Below are 521 nucleotides of genomic sequence, written 5' to 3' on the forward strand. Positions count from 1 at the left end.
GGGAGTATGCTGGAGGCTGAGGGCAAGGGAGGGGCGATAAAATTTAAAAAAACAAAAAAAAAAAAAAAAGAAAATTATGTGATGGTAAATAAAACTTATTCAACAATTGGACATTTGAAATCTTTACCACATGGACCAGAATAGATTTAGGACCTGGAGAGGTACTTTAAAAGCCAAGTATCATCACCAGTTCCAAGAACAACCACACTGTATACTATACAATATCTAAAAAAAAGGAAGCTATCTAGTACAAAATAAAAATCACTTTGATTATGTTTATCATATTGTAACATGTAATCAAATCAATAAAATTAGCACCCCCCCCCCACTCCCAAGTAAATGATATGGGATAAAAGGTTTCAGAAGTGAAACTAAAAGGAAAATGAATCATTCCAAGAATACTAAATTATATAATTCATTTTTAGAAGATTAAAAATAAAAAGATACTTAATAACTTCCTTCAGTGAAAGGAATTATTTATGTTGGTACAAGGAGTATAATTGAAAAGGAGGTATAAGAAC

The sequence above is a fragment of the Panthera uncia genome (genome assembly GCF_023721935.1).
Source record: "Panthera uncia isolate 11264 chromosome A1 unlocalized genomic scaffold, Puncia_PCG_1.0 HiC_scaffold_16, whole genome shotgun sequence".
NCBI classification, from domain to species: Eukaryota; Metazoa; Chordata; class Mammalia; order Carnivora; family Felidae; genus Panthera; species Panthera uncia.